At 42.1% G+C, this 21,607-nt stretch overlaps 1 protein-coding gene across 11 annotated transcripts in view; it reads right to left on the reverse strand.

Annotated features, from left to right (window-relative positions):
- MYT1L (myelin transcription factor 1 like) overlaps positions 1–13,537 on the reverse strand; it is a 299,132-nt gene extending 285,595 nt beyond the window's left edge. For 4 of the 11 annotated variants that reach the window (XM_039385537.1, XM_027726054.2, XM_039385538.1 and 1 more), the window contains exon 1: positions 6,338–6,880. The gene's annotated coding sequence lies outside the window, so the exon portion shown is untranslated. Of the gene's footprint in view, positions 1–6,337; positions 6,881–13,455 lie in introns of those variants that run through there. The other 7 variants (XM_027726047.2, XM_039385542.1, XM_027726046.2 and 4 more) reach the window with 3 other exon arrangements.
- Positions 13,538–21,607: the final 8,070 nt, after the last annotated feature.

Consider the following 21,607-nt stretch of genomic DNA (forward strand, 5'->3'; position numbering starts at 1 on the left):
GTCACCAGCCTTTCTGCAATGAGCACTTCTCCAGAGCTGATAAAGGTGAGGCAGTAACACACTGTAAAAGAAGAAGTAGAAGAGGCCTTCCTCACTCTCAACATCTAAAGAATGCTTGCTGAAAAATGCTGACTATGTCCTGAAGATAAAAGGGGATGTTCATGCAAAGATCAACCTGAAAATCCATGAATGGAAACAGATAGCTGCTATTGTTTAATTCAGTGAGTAGCTTCTGTGAGCCAACATCAAAATGTCTTCATTTCCCTAAATAAAAAAAATGTTTTGACTTTGGTTTACTCTCAGAAAGCAAGGGACTGCATGTATGGAAGTTCTACTACATGGTTACATTTTATTCAAGAAAACACAGTTTCAGCAACCACTTACAAGACTGCTTTTTACAGTCTTGTTTCCCATCTGGTTTAATGGAATACTAAGGTGTCTGCTTCATTGCCATTGGTTTTGCCTCTCCATACAAAGAGCTGATATTCAGTCACAGAAATTCTACATGCCTACCACACATTTATGTATATTTAGAACACGTTTATGAATATTGCGTGTGGTCTATTCCATCCTTTGGGGTTTTTACTTATAACTGACAGTACCTGCAAGAGAGCAAAAATAAACTAGCAATTTGAAAGACATTTTCTTTGTTTCCTTTCCTCTTACTAGACAATATTCTAAGAGAGGGATGGAAGAACTGAAGAGAAAGAATGAGTTCTTAGAGTTGCAAAAGAAAGTTTGTAAAAAAACCCAAAAAAACTAGCAGAAGTAGCATATAAAAGTAAACTTACCTGAGCTTTCTTTGTTTTTCCAGCTGGTTTTTGGGTTCATGAAGTACTCCTGACTTCCATCCAAGTAGACCTCCTGACTCCTCTGTGTAATCCTTTTCAACAAGCTTGTTGTCCATATCCACTTTTGAGGCTGTTCTCTTTTTTGAGGTCAAATGTCCAGTGGTCATGGAGTTCTAATTTTCCTTAGCATCCAAATTCTGTATATTGGTTTACAGAACCTCAGTTTTTCCACTAGCAGGTTCCTTTTAACTCAATGTTTCTTTTTCCCTGTTGTGGTATTGTTACCCATTCCTCTCATCACAACCTCTCCATCTTATACTTGCAATGTCCAAAAATCACCTTAGTTTTTGTGAGAATGCTGCAGCCTGGCCTGCACCCACTATCCCTGAGGACTGAAGTAGGCTATTTTCCTGGAATATGGAGGTCCAATAACTCCACACAGAGTAAAGCCCTTAAGGTCAAGTAGATCCAAACATGCAGCATATTTTAAAAGGTTGAGAAAAATGTTTATTCATCACTGGAAGTGATGAGATCTGGAGTCTGATGAAAAACTGGAGTTTGAGATTGGGTGCAGGTTGATCACAGCCAAAGGATCAGAGGATTGTGAAATTCTTGACGAACTTAGTAAATTTTTTTCTCTTAGTAAATAAGTAACACATCAACTGTGCAGGCATCTCACCACTGCTGGAACACACAGCTTTTCCTATGTGTGAGGATAGCTTAACTTGACCTGTGTAAACTCTGGGTGTTTCCTAGCAAGACCCGGAATGGACTTTGTGCTTGCACGTGCTGAAAAAACACAAGCATTACTTTTTAGTGTCAACTCTAAGCCCAAGGAATTTGGTTTTTGGATTTTTAAATCAAACTATGCATAACCAATTCAGAAATATCATTCTGAATGCATAACAACTTGTTTTAGACATACCAAGAGCACTATAAAAATATACAGAAAATAAAAAGCCCCACACTTAACCTCATCATTTTCCATGACATAACAGTATTATTTCTTCCTAAATACGCACATATCCAAAAACAAGCCTGAATATTTATGGACAGGACGTGACAGCCACAATGTATGGAAGTTGTTATAAACACAGTCTCATATTTAAACATGGGCCTTTTCCTCTTCAGACAACAGAAGAATTGCTAGTATTTCTGAAAATGTTACTAAAACAAATCACCAGTGCTGAAAACTAATGCACTGGATTTAACAACTAATTCTGAAGAAGGAGATAAGAAATAAAAGGATGAGCCACCAATTCATAGTATCACAAGAGGCTTGGGAAACCCCTTTCAAGAGTATTCCTTACGTGAGAGAATGCCCTGCTGCAGCACTGGAAGGAATGCCAGAACATCTACTCCCTACAGCTTATCCTCATAAGAAACCTTGGAGATCTTATCTTTCTGCATTTTGACTATTTCATTTGAATCAAGGCACTGTTCAGAAAGTGACAAAGACAGACTAGGTTAAACGCTGTAACATGGTACTTATTCACACCACATTAGGCAGAGGAACACTAAAATTAGGCATAAAATTTTATTCCCTTGGTAATATCCTCCAGTATTGGCTAGAGACAGGAGGAGAAAAGGGGATTTCCCTCGGAAAAATAAAGCAAGCCATTGATATGTAATATAAATATTGCAGTATTACATCTTTCAAGTAAGTATCACTGTTTCTATCAGGGACACACACACACACACACACACACACACACAACACAGGACACGGGGGAAACGACATCACCAGAGAGTCTGGAAAAAATTAGCCATTCAGTGAGCAGTCTAAAGGCTTTTTTTGCTTTGTTACTATACTCTCCATTACATTCTGTCTGTAAGCAATCTTATTAATTACAAAAACACGAGAGAGTAAGGAGATGTTTTCTTTTGATTTTACTGGAGCCACATTAGAAATGTATTTGGCCTGTCACTTTATAAAATGATATTACAAGTTTGTTCCAAAGCCCTCTTTCCCCTCTTTGCTTTCTTTCCATTGAGGTTAGCAGCAGGCCCATGAAAAGCAGGAACAAAACAGCAGCCTTCTTAAAACCTATCATGAAAATAATACTTTTGTTTTTTTAATTGCTGCTTTGCACTGATTCTCTTCACCACCACACCAAGCGATGGACAGCACTTGCCGGATTCAGACTGAACCAGCTGAAGTCATGCCAAATGAACATACATCTGAAATATAGCATGCCCTTTTTAATCAACTTCCTGATGAAAAATGCCATGCTGACAAAAGGTATGAGAAATGCAGACCTTTAATACTTCACAAAATAACAGACCCCAGTGTTGGTTTGGTTGGAAATCTGTGACCTTACAGATGGCTATCAGTTTGCCTGGTGCAGAGCTGTAATCAATTTGGTTATGATAGACCCTCAAGAAATATAAAATTTATCGTGAAGGAAACTGGTTTCTGAAACCAACTGCCCCAATGCATTAGGCAGGCGCGAGTTTCAGCAAAGCAAAGGGTCTACTGGCAGACACAACATTGATTTCTTATTGTTTACAACCTACCAGACAGTTCTATACCGACCTGATTGGATGGATCTCTGTGGAGTACCCTGCAGCCCTGGTTATTTCCACAACCAAGTTGGCCAGTTTCCTTACTAAGTGACTGTGTTCCACATCTGCAGCTTCAGTGCAAACATATTGAAGTAGAATATACACACTGCAAATCTGATCTGAGATCAGATTTTAAATCCTATCTAATGTTTACTGTTTTCATGACCAGAAGTATGATCCCTTTTAAGGAATCAAAAATCCTATTATGATTTTTGTCTGTCTGTCTCCACATCTCACACCCCCCCCCCTCCCAACACAAGACATTCCCCCTTCATTTTAGTTTCATTGCATTTTGCTGCTTTTTCTTCTATGGTTAAAATAGGCAGAGTACTTTTAATCAAAGCAAAATACTGTGAAGGAGTCTAAAGAGGTAATCTTTGTCAACAACCTACAAAAGCTTTGATTTGCTCTTCCTGTGACTTTTTCATCTAGGATATGTGTAGAAGATGATACTATTTGGTTTGTACCCATTTTCATTCCATAGAAATCTGGCTGCTCTTCTGTTTAAAACCTCACTGATAATCTTATTAGTACTTCTCATCATTATTACGACAAAGAAAAGGTCAGCAAGTAATCCACAGCCATAAACTTTTCTGGTACTATGCTATCAAGAACTTCACATCTTTACTGAAAGTTGATCAACATGATGCAAATGTTTATCAAGCTCAGCCAAAGTGATATTAAATTCAGTATTTCCATGAGGATATTCAGTGTTGTATACCTATTTAATATCAAAGTACTTTTCCATCACTGAATTTCTCAACAAAACAATTACTGTTCTCAGAGTTGATCAAGAAATAGATTCTATCACAGACAACTTTGTTTTATAAATGTGCGATGCACTTAGAAAGAAATGCCCATGCTGATTTCCTGTGGAAATGCTGATGGATGAGAATTATATTTTCATTCTTTTGGAGTCCGAATAAAAGCCTGACCAGCACAGAACAGTTTTAAAAACAGTACCTTTTCTGCCATTCACACGGCAAAGTTTCTATGCCTAGTTAATAAACTGCTGCATATGTGTATGCATGTATGTGTGTGTAATCAAAATACTCCTTTGCATATCTTATTCACCTCTTCAACACAAAAATTAAACAAAATAGAAAAGAACAGGAAAAAAAGAGACCCTCAAAATAGTCCTTAACAAATCTGAAAAAATAATACACCTCTGGTTACACTGAAGTAGCGCCTCTTCTTTCTTAATTGTCTTTGTCTCCAAACACACAGTTGCTCAATTCTATAATATGTAAGATCCGAGACTACAGAGTAAAACAACAAAGTCACACTATGAACTAAGAACTATTACAATAAAACTGATGCCCTTTTTGAAAATGTGGGCGTATAACTTAGTATTTGAATCTAAAACTAAGAAACCACTGCAAATGTTTAGCATTGCCCTTGTTGGAGAAAATACAGGGGGGAGAGAGGGGGAAGAACATTCACTCTCCAGAAAGTTCAAGCTGTAAAATACATACAAAATTGAATCCATTGTTAGATTAGTTTAAAATGTACCTAATTCTACATTTACGCATTGTAATCATTTACTCTTCTCTTTGTTTCTCTTGATAAATCAATGTAGCTTTTAGAAAAACATAATCATTACTTTTTTTCCCCAGTGAAAAATCCTGTTTCATTGCATACAGTCTTGCATCACTCTGTATTTCTAATGTTCGAAGTGTTATGCTACCACCTCAATTGTTTTTAAATGCCTCATATTGCAAACATATTCACTAGACGACAACACACCAGCCAAGTTTAACCTTATCATATCAAACTTGATCAACCTTAATAAATCATCAGGAGTACCTGCTAACTGCCTACTAAGGGTTAACAGTTTCTCCCAATATTTTCCCTTTTTTTTTGCAAAGTGACATGACAAAGACTTTTATTTGTTTGGCAATTTTTGAGAATAAACTATCACACAAAACTGAAATGACAATTAAAAATAAAAAAGCAGAGAAAGGTAAAAACTAAACATCATTTGGAACTGTAGCTGTTGTTCTCCAAAACAACATCATTAAGGGTAAAAAACCCCCACACCACTCAAATTAAAGCAAATAATTTATTAAACTGTTCCACAATAGTCACAAGAACTATGTAAAGACAATTAACAAATAAAAATTTCTACTTAACCCCAACCTTAGCTGCAGCTTCAAAATTAGGTCAGTTAAAATGAAAATCACCATTTTTAAGGAGATAAGGAATCATTAAAATTGGATAAAAATATTCCTAAATGACTACACAAAAAAAGCAAATGTAACCAAACGTTAAAGTCCCCCATATTTTATACACAGTATCAGAATTATATAAGAAATGCCTATCAATAGATGCTCCGTTTGAGAAGTGGAATTCCAGTCTGACTCAGTGTTATTATCTGGCAAAAAAATATATAATTCACAGATAGCTTGTTTATTTTCTTCTTTTGTTTTCTCCTCTCAAAAAAGAAACCTTTGTAAGGACACATATATAAGGGAGATATTTGGAACTGAGAGAATCACTAGTAATTTGTCAATCAACAACTTAGGTTTTAGCATTACTGGTGAGTTTGTGTTAAATAAGCATTTTTTTCCTTTCAGCCAAAATGCATACCACACCAATCAAAGCTAATCACAGCTGGCCTTTCATTGAAACAGTAGTTGCTAATTTTACAGATCTGCCCACATTGTTCTAGAAAATAGGAGGCAGAAATCTGACATTTCCAGCTATCGTTATTAAAACAACAATCACTGAGAGTTCGATCCCGTTCTCACTGGAAGCAATGTCAAACTCCCCGTTGACTTCAGGGAGAGCAGGATCGGGCCCCCTGAGGTGCTCAGCCTCCTCCAGCTCTATGCTCAGGAGTATGTGTTGAGGAACTGGGGTGGGAGAAGTACAAACCCCAGCTATTCCTTTGTTAAGTGCCCAAAGAGTTGAACTTTCCATCACTTCGTCAACAACAGCAAAGTGCACTGCAAACAACAGTGATAAAAGGACATATTTACCTTGAGGGAATAGCAAAGGGAAAGCCGCAGAAGTGCAAAACAAAGTAGTCCAAAGGAATTATCTATGCATGCAGTCCAAACGTGCACCTTCAAGTAGGCCACAGTCTGTCAAGCAGTCGTCTCAGCACCAGCCACCCTGCCTTCCATCTTACGAGATTCACCCAGAAAACTGACAAACCTGCTCCACGACAACAAAACTCTCCTAATGCTTTTGAACGCCCACCATTTGTTCTCCATTCATCCAATCAACTTTCCACTGCACATCTTCTCCTGCCACTGAGGCTCAGAGGCAGGATCCCTTCTCATCTGTATGCTAATTATTTTGCCACATGGACAAAAGTAATAATGCTTTCAGACAGGAAACCAACGGGCCTGAAGTCGAAGGCAGAAATTAATAAGTTTCCACCACTGAAGGCTGAGAAGATGGGCATGCGTGTAGCTCTGTGGCTGATGGATCAGCTGTAACCTCCATTTAAGAGCAGCAGAGAGGCGACGGGCTGGAGGAAGCCTAGGTAGCGTAGCATGCATCAAGCCCGAGTTCCCCTAGAGACCACATTACTGCAGCAGAACAGCATCCGTAGCAGATTGCTGACTTACCCCGCCTCAGCCCGCATCCTTTAAGCAGCGCGGCGCGCATCCATCCCGCCGGCCCCGCGGCGCGGTGCAGTGCCCGGCGCGGCCGCGCAGGCCCGGCCCCCGCGGCGCGGCGGGAGGCGGGCAGGGCCGGGGCAGGGCTGGGGCAGGGCTGGGGCAGGGCTGGGGCCGCGCACCCCGGCCGGGCTCCCCGGCGGCGGGGGGCGCCGCGCCGGCGCCGTGTTCCACCCAATGGAGGGGAACGCCGAAACGCCGCAGCCGCCCGGGAGGGGAGACCGCTAAAAATACTCCCCTGCCGCTGTGCTGGCGTAAAATGGTGTCTCCGATAGAGAACACCCCCCAGAAAAAAAAAAAAAAAAAAAAAAAAAAAAAAAAAGAAAACCTCCAACAATTAGGTCTCTAAATGTATCTCGAAAAGAAAATAATGACTGAAAATCATCATTGTTTTGCCCCTGGGGTACCACTCCAGGGTTTATAGAATTAATTCAGCTGGATTGCTGAAGCCTCGCTTATTTTACCTGTCCATACCATCTTATCCCCTTTGAAACAAAAGAAATTAACTATTTACAGAGCAGCCTTACACTGTTAGCAACTTGCGCGGCTCAACTTTACGTGATCAACGGCCCCAACAGAAACCAGGGCTCGCACGCAAAAAGGGCCGGATTTGCATGTGTAAACCCTTAACAGCGTTTCCCCAACAATTTGACGTGGATTTTGTGGCTCTCGCTGCCTGCGTTTAGCCAGGGACCGCGTTACTAAACGTGTCAAACAGACAATGACTGGGAAGAGGCACCTCACGCCTTGCACGGCTGTGCAGAGGCTTTCCTCCGGCGCTCACCCGCCCGCGGGCAGCCTCCCTGAGGGGCTCGCCCCCGGGCTGCCGGATGTCCCTGCGACGGGAGCGGCTTGACAGCGGGGAGTCGCTTCGTTTAAACCCGTCCCCGAAATGTCATTTCGGTAGCAGCGTGACAGGCTGTGATCTTTACGCGGAGGCGGCGGCACCCCCCTGCCTTGGCACGGCTCCGCACGCCCCCGCGGACTCAGCCCTGCCGTGCCCCGGCCCCTGCCCTGGGCTCCGCCGCGCCTCCCGCCGGGTCCCGCCCGCCCTCCGCATCCATGCCCGCGGGCAGGCTGTTCCGCACGGGAAGGACCCTGGCTAGCGCACGCATACAGCCTACACGCCCTCCCTACACACACGCGCGCCTGCCGGTCTCGTTGCCCTCCTCATTGCCATTGTGGTGCTGCAGCCCCCTCCTCCCCGCACCTCTCCCTCCTTCCCTCCCTCCCCGCCGCGGCCCGCCCTGCGCGGCTCTGCTCGGTGCGGGCACCCCCGCGGCTGGCAGGGTACCGCGGGCAGACCCTGCCGGCCGCGACAGAAGCGGGGGAGACTGACCCGACAGTCACAAGGAACACCCTCCTCCAGCCCTGGGAGGTAATCCCTCCCGAGCCCGCTGCCTGACGTGTGGAGACCAGACATGTCGGTTACTGTAGAGGTTACCATTCCCTCCCCACCCAGGCAACACACTGCGGTATGAAGGGGAGTCCCCGCATACCAGCCCTTTGCACCCCGAGCCGTCAGAGCAGCTCCACAGCCGCACTCCGATGGCAGGAGGGGGGTTTTTGGAGGGACGTTTGTCACAAGGATTCAAAGGAGAGTCAGCCTGCTGCGGAAGGGACTAACAATAGCAGAGCCCTCACGACATCCACGCTCTTGGTGGAAAACGCAGTGTTTCCCTCAGAAAGCAAAAAAAAAAAAAAAAAGGACTTACGTGTCTCTTCCCCCGCCCCCCCTTCATCTCTCCACCTCGCTCGTGGTTTGGGGTTTTTGTTGTTTTTTTTTTTTCCTTAATTTTTCTCTGTCATCTCTGATTACATCTCCCCACACTCGCAGGGCTCCCCCGAGGCCGAGGCGCGGAGCCCTCGGGAGCGGCCGGGCCGCAGGTGCGGGCGGGGAGCGCGGAGGGCGCCGCGCAGGGCGGGGGCGGGTGGGGGGAGCGGGTCTGCGGGGAGAAAAGCCTCCTCGTAGCGCGGAGGGAGAGCTACCATGTTTGTGTCGTAGCGAGGGCATGTCAGTTTGGGTTTTTTCCACACAAATCAACGCAGCCTGAGAAGCACATACGCACACCTGGTGATGAAAGGGCCCCCCTTGTAAGTGTATAGGGGTATCTACACCCCTACAGATGAATCTCAGCGTTTCTAATGTCAGGTTTACATGCAGAACCTTTGGGTAACTGTATCCGTGTTTGAAAAATCAAGGCTTGTCTTCTCTCTCTGCTAGAGCTAGCTTCTTTCTGTTACATCCTGGCTAGCCTTAGTGTCATAGTGAAAGCGACTACGTGGCACATATATCATGGCAGGTAGTGTAAAACTTTTTGAAGGAGATTTAGCTGGGGGAAAAAAAAGCTCATCTTGTACAGCCTTCGGGATGACACAAAGAAAGAGCCTGGTGCTTCTCCCACTGAAGACAAAAACAATACTTGCTTTAATTGGGGTAGAATGTACATAAATCCTGTGTTGGTGAGTGTTACGGGGGGGGGGGGGGGGGGGGGGGGGGGGCACTGCATAAATTAGAAGCACTTACAAAAAGACCAGCATGGAAAAAAATTTGGGAGACTGGTAATTCATTGCCCTAATTATCCTCCATAAGTTGTTAGGGTATGGGTTTAATGTTGTGGGTTGGATTCTCCCTCCCCCAGCCTGTGTCTCGTCAATGCGCATTATCCATGGGGAAAAGGAGATGCAGGTCATGTTTAAGCAGCATTAATGAGAGCACAGTATTTTTCCTGCAGGTTAAGTAAGCCAGGTTAGCAAATTTCAAGTAAAGTATGGTTGAAAACCTTCCATTTCTTTTACTTTCTGGCTGGTAGCAGTTTCTAACAAGACTTGAAACATTAGACAAACACAGAAAGCAGAACTCAAGCATCAGACGAACCCACTACTGTCAATAAGGGAGTACAATTTCAGCTTGACAGGAGTATTACAAGAATATACCCGCTAACGAGCAGCCTTAATTGGCTTGCATATTGTGGCTGTCACTGTTAAAACCTGTTCCTATACAATCCTATTTTATACATCCTTTAAACATATAGTTCTCTAAAGCAGTTAAAGAGACAATACTTTACACACTGATTTTGGGTGGAGAAAAAAGTGAGAAGAATAGGAAATAAAAAGAAAATAGGAAACTCTATTAAAAGTATTATATCAGTGACTAAGAAACTATGCAAAAGTCATAGTAAAAAAAGCAACGGACTTTTTTGGTTTTAGTGCACTTTGTCAGTTTTGAACCTAAATTATTATTTATGCATAGATTACAATGGCTGCAGAGGTTTCACTGACATTTACTGTACTCAAATCCTTTAAAACATGGTGTGTTCTTTAACAGATCCCTCATTTTCATCAGCAGAACACTTTGTCTTTAAAGTATCTTGAATTTCATGATTTGCAGGAGCTCACTGCTCATCCTGGCAAATCCTTCACACACCAGAGTTTAATGTGTGTCTTCAGTTTCCAGTACAGGGTCATGGTCATAAGGAATACAAACCAAAGAGAAGATAGTAAAAAAAAAAGTTACTGCGCATGTGCAATTGGTTGATAATAAATGATAACAATGTAACTTCTAGATAATAAAGTCAAAATACCAAATAGGGCAGAGTCCTAGTGCTGTGTAAAGTGCCTTACCTTAAAGAAGTTATTCCTATCTGATTTAGATCTGCCTAATCCACAAATTTGAATATAAAATACTGTTGCAACTGAAGACTGCAAAAGTCATTTATATGTATAACGAGACCTTAAAAAGATCAATTTTCAATCAATAAAATGCTTCCTATTGTCAAACACCAGAAAATGGGAATTCGCAGTATAGATGCAGGAAAGACCCTAGGCACAATAGTGCTGGTGAGGGCAAACATAATTTTTGAGGTGATGAACTGGATATGCTGGGGTGTTGAACAAAAAAATAAAAAAACCTAAACAGATAAATGAAAGCATTTAGCTCAACAAAGCACTCTTTACTAGGATGAAAAAGTCTGGCTAAGTATGGTGACACCTGTAATGTCCCTCACATTCTTAGAGTTAAACTGCACTGCTGCAAGGAAGTGCTGTTTAAACTGCACTGCCCCATGGATCGATCCCAGAAAACAGAACGCAGATGAGGACAGGTTTTGGAGGAGAGAAAGAATTTAAATGCATTTAAATGAAGAGATCGGCGCTTTACCACAGCCATCTTCCCGCCACCTAATTAGAAGGCATGAAGCCTCTCCTGCCTTTACCTCCGGGAGCAGTCGCTGGGCGCGGGGCCGGTGAGCGGGCAGACAGCTCCCACTGAGGGCAGCTCCCGGTGAGCGGGCAGGCCCCCGGTGCGGACAGCTCCGGATAAGCCGGACAGCTCCCGGTGCTGAAGGAACCGCACCGCCGCGCCGAAGGGGGCGGCGAGGGCTGGGGCTGAATAGCGCTGTCTGCAGAACAATGGCAGCCAACTCCAAATCCTGCTATAATCACATTAATGAGATTAATCAGTGAATTAGCAGCAGTCAAATGTCAGGGTGGCGGGGAGGAATCCAACCAAGCTCGGTAATTAACTTTTGGGGGGCAGGAGAAGGGAATCAACTGAGTTTTCTGTCAGGTTTTTCCCGAAGTTTAGCAGGTTTTATTCACCAGCCTTAGGAAGATGCTGACAATTCAAGTGGAGGGGGGAGGAGGGGATAAGACGGAGACCTCAACCTTTGCGTGCTAGAAGACAGCCTGCTAATGCACAGTATCCCATTACTTCCAGCTGAAGTCCATTGAGAAATCTAGCACCGTTTCAGACATCCCCCCCCCACACACAGCCATCAGAGCCGCACTGGGCTGAGCTCTGAGTGTGAAACTAGTTCTGTGAGCTAACTTCCACCGCAGATTCCAATAGGCATGATAAATATGGCGGATGCCAAAGAAGCATTAGATCTTATTCCTTTTTAAAAATGTACAACATACTCTTTCTGAAATCAGAGGGGTAGGAGAAAAGTGTACCCTTTAAGGAACTATCAGCAACAGATTATCATGACAAGTTAATGCTAGCTCTGTTGGAGAGTGTTTTCTAAACAAAAACAAAAACAAAAAACCCCCCAAAACAAAACAAAACCACATTAAAAAAAGAGGAATTTTATTCAAGTAATTTAGAGCAAGCTACTTAATGTAGATAAGTCAGAGATCTGGTCTCTAGCTGACCTCAATAAAAGTGAAACTTCTCTCCACCTGAAATCCAGCACCCACAACCATTTCTCTGTTGCAAGTGCAAAATACAAAAAAAGATTCCCCGTAGATTATAAATAAAATCCAAAAGTATTTATTTGCAAGAAAGACAGTACTACATTTCTCTTTTTCTATCTTTAAAAGGAGTATTGTCAACCATGCAAAGCACTTATTATGTAAAAAGGCTACTTTATGCACACGTTACTTCTGCAGAGAACAAATAAAGGTTTAAAAAACCCTCCTCTGCCTAGATAAGGCTGTGCACGTTGTTCAGAACTCAGAAGAAAATGGCATGCTTCTGTTCCATTGAGTTTAATCTTTGTTAATAACAAATAAAAGAAGCAAACCTGTGTAATGCCTCTTCCATAAGACGCTAGGTAGTTTCTTTTTTACTAATGTAAGTAGTTTTCTTTTATACTATTTGGCTACTTTTTAGCACTAAATTAATAGGATTAAGAAATCTGCACTAAATGTGCACGGACTGTAGTCATACTTATAAGAACTATTTTAAAATTGAAGTATATACTACAATTTTTTCAGGGAGTTAACTGAATTAACCACTCATTATTTACAAAGCTTTTTCTCTTTAAAATATTATCGATATGAAACATTTAAGACAGTGTTCTTTCAAAAATGCTACTCTTATACAAGTGTTCCCCTTTAAAGTACAAATCCACTGTTTTCAAAAGTCACTTTAGAGTAAAACATAGTATCTTATAATCTTTTATTTAATTGCATTTGGCTGTCATTGAGCATTCCAATCTGTGAAGTTTTTGTCTCGGGTTCTCCATATCAAACAAGTACTGTCCACATGCAGCAAGTTTATATAAACAACAACATGCTTAATGCATGCAACATAATGCGTTCGTATAGTAAACACACTTCAAGATTTTTTATGAGCTATTCTACAGCCTAAAATAATTTCAGCTGCACAGCAGTATTGCCAGAAGAACCCGAAAAGAGCAAACAATGGACATTTAAGTACAAGCTAAAGAACAACTGCAAAAATCACAACAATCTTTCCAGATAGCTACAAGAATCGACCCCCACCCTGCACAAAACACAGTCCACACCTGCACCGTTAACCATTTACAAGTTAAACATAAGCAAGACATTTCAGCATGGTTAAGAAACACCCTGGCTTACTACAACTTTGAAAGGATGAGGAGTAAGAAGCATACCACAGAGACCCAGAAAAGGCTGCTTTTTTCTTCATTGAACACTGAAAAGATACCCCATATTCCAGGGAATTAAAATATATATATAAATATATATATATATTAAAATACACCCACCAACACTGAGTAAAAAAACCAGGGGGGCTTCAAGAAGACTGCAGGGAAAAAGCTCTCACTCTCTTTAGTGTGCAGAAGCTTAGGGGGAAAAAAATGTCGCCCTGGCAGGAATGACAAATGCAGTAGGATAGGCTAGCAGGCCTGAGGGATCTGTTTTACTTCCACATACATCCTCTAATGCACGCACTCCCACTCATCCTCTCGAGATGCCTTTTTTTTTCCTCCACTTTTTTTTTTTTCCACCAGCTCCAAATCCCCGGCATATGACCTTCTGTTAAATAGATAAAAAAAAAATTTGCTTATCAGTCATGCAAATGAAGCTGAATTCATTTTCCACAACAGATGGCCTCATAGATAATGATGATGGAAGAGAGAAAATTGAATGTCTCTCACAAGGTGGTCATGGCAACCGAGAGCAGAATAATATCAATAATAAGCTCACTGCATAATAAGGTTGTCAATCCCACAAATCAAAGTCTCCAGCTAAATCAGGTATCCCACCCCCCACTAGTTATCAGGTAAATAGAGAAATAGAGAGCATCCTTTTCCTTTTTAAAAAAGGCACTGTGAAAAGAAATGGCAGCTCCAGTGCTTCCAGGGTACAAGGGGAAGGAAGGAGCAGAGGAGATTTTTCTCTGATAATTGTGTTTTATTTAATGACTTGAGAAGGGAGATATTTGGTTTATACTCTTCTTTTTTTTTCCTTTTTTTTTATTATTTCCACAGAGGTTTTATTTGTTGGAGGGGGGTGCTGCTTTGTTTTTTAATAGCAAGGTTAGTATTTTGAACTCGATCTGCTGCCGAATCCTTGCCTCCCCTCCTTGTGTCTGATGTAGAGTGCTGCATTGATGCAATAGCAGCTCGCCTCAGGCTTTCACCTTGGCTCCCTGGGGGCCATCCTGCAAAATGAATCAGCAGCCATCCTGAGCAGACTGATTAAAATGAAAATGGCAAGGCACATGTCTGGGCGGAACTAGAGCTGAGCTGCGCTGTGCTGCCTGTCTGGCAAGCATGCTCAATATAGCTTTTGCTAATAATGGCTTACCGCCTTTCGGGTTTTTAAAGGTATTACCATCGCCCCTTCCCCCAACCCCTAAACAGATAACAGTGTTGGGGTCTTCCCCCCCTTCACTGTATACTGCTCACAGTTAGAGTTTGCCAGACTGACATGCAGTGATTGTGAAAAGACACACTTGCTTTGCAGGGATTTTCTTCACAGATGTGCTGAAATACCAAGACAATATATTAACATGCAGCTATAAATTATTCCCAGATATTAGCTGGAAAAAACCTCAGACGAAGACGAAAGCTCAGTCACTACCAGAAACACCATTTTTTCCACCCTGTTTTTTTACACCTCAGCTTGCAGCCTTGTGCATTATGCATCACAAGAAAGTGACTGCCAGTAAATGCAGAGCAGCTTCCTGGAGCTCTCTATGCCCTGTGTTTGACACACAGGAGCTGTATTTCTAACTCCCCCACCATCCCCAAGCAGATAAGTGTGTGCATAGAGAAAGAGCCATTTTAAGTGTGCGTCTCCTGTAGTCCTTCAACAAAACAGAAACGTTTTGCGGCCAAGTTTGTTGTGCAAAACCAGCATTGACGAAGTATCAAACATCAGCTCATGCCTGCGCGGGATCTGAAACCTGGGCAGACTTGTTTCATGAGATGTGGGGATTGGTCTGCCTGGGGATTTTTGTTGGTGGCTTTTTTAAGCAAACAGCTCAGCGGTGTATCTCTGGAAACTGGCGAGTATATGCTGTACATATGCACATACACCCTGATATGCCTTCAGTTAAGTCCTGTTTTTAAGCTGCTGGGATTATTTTTCTCCCCCTGCCTTTTTCTCCCCCTGCCCTGCACTCTATCCCTGTTACTGCAGTGTGAACCAGAAATCAATAGGGCTGCTCTAATGGAGGTTCCAGCTGCAGTTGGCTGTGCAGACACACACACACACACACACACACACACACACACACTGACGTCTGTGCAGCTTTCTCAGCCGATTGGGCACCACATCGGATGTTCTGTGGAGCAAAGAATAGGAATCATTTACAGTCTGCTAAAAAAAAAAAATGGTACCTTGCATTTCCCTGTCTCCAAGAGCACCAGGCTGGGCTCACCGCGCAGGCTGCCTGCAGTGTGTGAGTGAGAGCTCTGCTCGGGCTACGTGCAGGGTACCAGAGGACACCCCCAGATTGCCACAGAAGCTGTCGGGCACAGAATCCCACAATTCATACTGGATGTTTTTATAAGGTTACCCATCCACATTGTGAAAGATATGAACATAGAAAAATAGACACAAAAAATCAAAGCAGTTTAATTGATAAGATTAATAGAGCTCTTGAGCCCTTTAATGTGTTTGCAAATATTTCTGAGCTCTGAAGAGTATTTTAATGGAAGTTTTATTTTTAAGGGGGTTTTTTTAGGAATTATCCACTAAAAATTTAATATTTTGATGTGAGTTGCTTGCTTGCTTACCCCTCCTTCAATAGAAAAATATTTAATTTGTTGAATATTAGTTTCATTTAATTTTCTATGGTCTTCAAGTGTTTTTCACATATATATTTATGCGTGAAGCCACTCCTTGTTAGTAAAACATGTTTGGGTTTTTCTCCTTTTAGATAATAAATCCTAGGCTCTCTTGGTTTCCTGATGCCGTAGTTGTTTATCTCTGAAACAAGAAACAACTGTGTTGGTGAACACATAAAAAAATCCTAATTCGCTACTCCCAAGATAAGGTATGCCTGGGATCTGCGGCACTGCAGAACACCTCCCCCACCACCCTGTCAATGTATTTCAGCTTCAGTTTATTGACAGCAACTGCCCCAGCCGGAGTCTGGCTCCAGTGAAGCATTTATATTCCTTCCACTCAGCCCTGTGGATCTTTTGCAGGGCTCAGGATGCCAACCCAGAACCTGCTCTGGAGAAATAAAGTCTGAGAAAATGAATGAATCATAAAGCCATATTGCACGACAAATTCACGTCCCAGCCTGTGTTCTACAGATCTTTCTTATGCAAGCTTTTAAAAAAATGTGGTTTAAACCCTAAAAATGCTGGCATGTGGCAGGCTACTAATTGATGGACTGTAGGAAACCTTGGAACAAAAGAGGCCAGGAAGCACGGAAGTCCACCTCTCCTCAACATTAGCAATTACACAACCACAGTACCCCCTCCCCAAATATTTATCTCATCTCTGCTTTAATTATTTATACTAGTTGCTTTTTTCTGCTGTCCTTGGCAGTTTGGAGCACATATAAACTGTTCTCGGTTTCTCTGTGTGGAGACATTCTGCCGAGAGTTTTTTCCTCCCTCCTGCCCAACCCTTATTAAGTTTTAACCCCTTGTATACTGGACAGAAATCTCAGGCTGAGCGAGTACTGTCATTGCTGTCCATTAAAATGTCTATGCTATCCGGAACTACCAGGTATCCTGCCCAGCCTAGCAGCAGACTGTTTACCAGATACACACAGCATCACAGGCAAAAGTTAAAGCATACAATATACCTATTGTCCTGGAATATGAAATTATAGTCTGAACTCTAACCTATATGCTAAAATGCGTTTCTTTTTATTTTTTTAAGAAAAAAAAAAAGCAGTTTTCCACATAATGAAACTATTAGAATACTACAGCTTGGCTCGTGCTGTATATATTAATATGAGTGAAAATGAATGGTGGCAACTGCCCAAGGATAGAAAGCCCTCACAGTGCCACTAATCCTTACATTCCTTAAGCTTCCCTATCTTTTCCTAACACTGGCATTTAGCATGCCCAGAAACACCAGCTCAGGGCATTAAGATAGCCACTAAGCCTGAGCAGCTACTGAATATCTGTGCATCAGGTAACTACTTTTTGATCTGAAGTTGAGCAATGCTCTGGTAATTAATGTCCAGCTCTTACAAAATCTCCAGTTGGGAAGGGGCATCATGGGCTGGTTAGCTAACTAGGTTCTTTACAAGGATTAACCAGGAAAGCTGGTGCTAATAAAATGTTTAGCAGACACCGGCCATTCGAGTAGCGCAACCCCCATCTGTAAATCCATGAGAGCATCTGAAAAAGTCCTTCCCAGTCTGTAAAGGTCTTGTCAATTTATTGCTAATTTCTGATGTTTTCCCAACTTAGTGACTTTCATTAAAGCATGAGGTCAGTACTCACAGAATCACAGAGTGGGTCTGTGGGATTGGAAGGGATTACTGTGGGTTGGAGGGGATCACTGTGGGTCATCTGGTCCAATCTCCCTGCTCAGACTGGGTCAAGCTAGAGCACATTGCACAGGGTTATGTCCAGACAGTTCCTGGATATCTCCAGTGAGGGAGAGACCACAACTTCTCTCGCCAATCTGTTCCAGTGCTCGGTCACTCGCACAGTAAAGTTCTTCTTCATATTTAGGTGAAACTTCCTGTGCATCAGTTTCTCCTTGTTGCTTCTTGTTCTGTTCCTTGGCACCACCTAGAAAAGCTTGGCTCCATCCTCTTAACACCCTCCCTTCATGTAATTATAGACATTGATGAGGTCCCTTCTCAATTGTCTCTTCTCAAGGCTGAACAGGCCCAGCTCCCTCAGCCTTTCCTCATAAGAGATGCTCCAGTCCCTTAATCATCTTCGCAGCCCTCCACTGGACCTGCTGCAGGAGCTCCATGTCTCTCTTGTTCTGAGGAGTTCTGAGGAGTACTGGACACAGTACTGCAGATGTGGCCTCACCAGGGCTGAGTTGAGGGACAGGATCACCTCCCTTGACCTGCTGGTAATGCTCTTCCTAAAGCACCCCAGGACACCACTGGCCTTCTTAGGATGCCACAAGGGCACGCAGACAGTTTTGGACTGGTTTTTGGACTATTTTCTGTCCATCAGGACACCCAGGTCCTTCTCTGCAGAGCTGCTTTCCAACAGGTCAGCCCCTAACGTGTACTGGTGCAGGGGGTTATTCCTCCCCAGATGCAGGACCCTGCGTTGGCCTTTGTTGAATTTCACACAGTTCTCAACTCTCCAACCTGCTGAGGTCCTTCTGAAGGGCTACATAGCACTCTGGGTATTGGCCAGACCTCTCAGTTTGGTGTCAGTGAACTTCCTGAGGAGGCTTCTGCCCCTTCATCCAAGTCACTGATGAGTAAGTTACACAATACTGTGCCCAGCATTGAACTTTGGGCAACAGCACTAGTGAGAGGCCTCCAACCAGACACTGTGCCACTGACTACAATCCTTCAATAAGGAGGTGTAAAGATCACTTTGATAAGACAGCAGAATATTATGCAAATACTGCTCCACCGGAGCATGGGGACACGGTGGAAAGTGCACCTCCTAAGTGAGTTTCACCCACACAAAAAATAAATACAGTTAAGACTCAGAGGAAAATAAATCATTTTATTTCAAATGATTTTTGATGTTCTACACAAAATATTGCTCACATTGTACCCAAACTAGTAATTTACAGGCAAGTGGGGCATAAATATTCTTCAGTATATAAATTGGGGGGCACTGCTTTGTTCTTGCAGCTATGAAGTTTTTATATTGAAACTGTCTAGTGTCTGGTCCTCATGAACCACTGAGTGAAAAATAAAGAACATGTATATGAGGAATCTGCATGATGTGCAGGAATCCCATAGAATATTGAGTAACTGCTTGCTATTAGCTCCCAAGCATCTCTTTTCTTCAAATGCATGGTCCAAAATGTCAAAAGCCATCATAAATGGCAAAAGAAATCACAGGGATCAAATGCCTAGTCCCAGACAAAATGTTGGTGGCTCCATATATACACTTAGCCTGATTATTCTCCACTTGGAGCCATACATATGAGGAAACCACTTTACTGTCTAGAGTGATGCAAACACTTAGCATTATTTCGGAGAGAAAGTACCTAAAGTAGCAGGTATCTCAAGGATGACAGCTTCAGAATATTCACACTGCAGCTTTCAGATGCATATGTAGGTAGTATTTCTGAAATTTAGCAAAGGACTGACTAAGTAGTATTTTCATCAGTGTTGCTGGCCTCAGGTGCTCAGAATTACTGATCACGTCCTCAAAGTGTTTCCACGAAGGCACGTCAAGTTGCAAGCAAATTTTGCCCATGCTTCCAGCTGGCAGAAAGCAAACAGCTTGGTCTAGAAGCCAGTCAAGTTAATAAAAGGCCTGCCAACTGGAAGAATCAGCTGAGCTAGATGATGACTATGTTCACTCAGGATAGACACGGTCCTAGTCCCATTAGATATAGAAACTGCAAAGTACTCATATACTTGAGTCAGATAAAAGAAAAAACTTATTATGGATATAGGATAAAAATTGTGGGAAGGAGTTCTGAGCTGTAACATGCCTTCATTTTTTTCCCAGTGACTTCAGTAGGAAGGAGGACCAGGTCCACAGAGCTATTAACAAATTGGAGAATTCAGAAAAAAAACCCCAAACAATAAAAACAATTAAGGAAATGGAGGGAACAGCTTATGGGAAAAGATTAAAAATTAAACTCATAGAATGCCAATACAAACTGAAAGAATAGCAGACACCTCAAGGATGATAGCAGGTCCAAAACTGCAAAAAAAGGAAAGTTAAAGGTACCACACAGGGATACCTCATATATATATATATATATATATATGAGAAGTCAGGGTAAGTTAAAGTTGTTATAGTTCAATTCCAGGGCTGTGAATGACAATGAGGCACTGAATATTGTGATAGTATTCTTACGAGAATAGTGTAAGGAAGTAAAACTGGACCAAACAAAGCACTGGAAATTATACTACAGGGAACAATCATAACATGTCAGGGGAGGGGTTTAAACAATGTAATAGGTCTTTTCAGCTTCTAGTTTTCATGATTCCTAATTATTATTGTTATCCTTATTTAACTGATAAACCCCACCGTAAACACTTTTGACTAAATAAGAATCCATAGAGGGCATTAAAAATCATAAATGGAGAAAAAAATATATAAAGAAAACCCCTTATGGAATGTTTAGGATTCTCTCAACTTAAAAGTGAATATATAAACTTGGTAGAAAGTAGTTTTCTTCATTATTTTACAAAATTTACAAGTTTAAGGCCTTCACGGTTCTTGAAAGGACTACAGTCCAAGGCACATGTTACATACAGGGGAAACTATTTTACAGCAAGTACAAAACAGTCATGCAGATCTGAAAATCTTGTCAGACCTGCATGCTTTGTTTTTCCCAGTGATGACTTGAGCATAGAAACATGCTTATGTTCTTTGTTGAATTTGGACCTAAAATTGCTACTAATACTTTATTAAAGGACAAATATATACTGATAAGAAGTCCTGCTGCCTATTCATATATATTTATTTGCATTACTGCAGCAGTTTAGAGTGTAATCAAAGACTCGATGAACACACAGACAAAAAATTGTGATCTGAAGTTCTAAACACCTTCAAGAAGATGACCAATTAAATAAAAGATAGCTGAAGAAAGGATTGTGACAGAATTTATAGATTCAACACTGAGATTAGATATTGGAATCTCATTGTTTCTACTTTACTTTCCACAATTGTTTATAAAAACTTTTTTCTATGACAGGACTTAGGAGAACAGACTTCCTGCAATGAGTGTGTCTTCTAAGGGGATGTGAAAAAACTAAGGGAGAAACAGCCAACTAGAACAGGATGGGGCATAAAACAGGTATCATAGCAAAAACGTTGTGAAGGAACTCATAGGACAAGAAAAAGCCAATAAATTGTTTCTAAATGAATTCTTTGAAAAAAAGAAACTTCAAACCTGAAATAAGTTAATAACTCCACACCCAGCATTATGAAGAGGTTGAAATAGAAAGCAGGCAAGCAAGTGGTATCAGTGATTGATCTGTCACTTGATACACATTCCAATCCACATCTTTACCAGTTCCCAATTGCTGCTCCTTCCTTTGGTATCACTTTGTCAGCCACTGTGCTAAACCTGGCTAGCTGGCTGACCTCCTTTCCTCTCCCTCTTCCCCCCTCCCCTCAAATGAAGATCAATGCAAGGTCCTGCACCTGAGAATAAACAACTCCACACATCAGTACAGACTGAGGGCTGACAGAAGTTGGGCAGAAGAGTACTTGGGATCTTGGTGGACAGCAAGTGAGTAGGAGTCAGCAGTAGGCCCTTCAGGCAATGAGGGCAGTCTGCACACAGGGCTGCACTAGATAGAATATAACCGGCAGGATGATG

Source organism: Pipra filicauda, unplaced genomic scaffold (assembly GCF_003945595.2).
Source record: "Pipra filicauda isolate LSUMZ 115617 unplaced genomic scaffold, ASM394559v2 scaffold41_size5083284_pilon, whole genome shotgun sequence".
In the NCBI taxonomy this organism is placed as follows: Eukaryota; Metazoa; Chordata; class Aves; order Passeriformes; family Pipridae; genus Pipra; species Pipra filicauda.